Below are 504 nucleotides of genomic sequence, written 5' to 3'. Positions count from 1 at the left end.
GGGTGGGGCAGAACAGGGGTGCTGGGCAGAAGGGTGGGGCAGAACAGGGGGTCCTGGGCAGAAGGGGTGGGGCTGAACAGGGGGTACTGGACAGAAAGGGTGGGGCAGAACAGGGGGTGCTGGGCAGACGGGTGGGGCAGAACAGGGGGTCCTCGGCAGATGGGTGGGGTAGAACAGGGGATGCTGGGCAGTAAGGATGGGGCAGAACAGGGGGTGCTGGGCGGAAGGGGTGGGGCAGAAGAGGGGGTGCTGGGCGGAAAGGGTGGGGCAGAAGAGGGGGTGCTGGGCAGAAGGGGTGGGGCAGAACAAGGGGTGCTGGGCAGTAAGGATGGGGCAGAACAGGGGGTGCTGGGCAGAAAGGGTGGGGCAGAGCAGGGGTGCTAAGCAGAAAGAGCAGTGCAGAGCAAGGGGTGCTGAGCAGAAGGGGCGGGGCAGAACAGGAGGTGCTGGGCGGAAGGGGCGGGGCAGGGGCGAGGGGCAGAGCGCCTCCTGGTGGCTGGGGCG

This window comes from Sapajus apella, unplaced genomic scaffold (genome assembly GCF_009761245.1).
Source record: "Sapajus apella isolate SASKATOON/1434 unplaced genomic scaffold, GSC_monkey_1.0 scaffold20, whole genome shotgun sequence".
In the NCBI taxonomy this organism is placed as follows: Eukaryota; Metazoa; Chordata; class Mammalia; order Primates; family Cebidae; genus Sapajus; species Sapajus apella.
Note: the sequence above shows the minus strand (reverse complement) of the source record.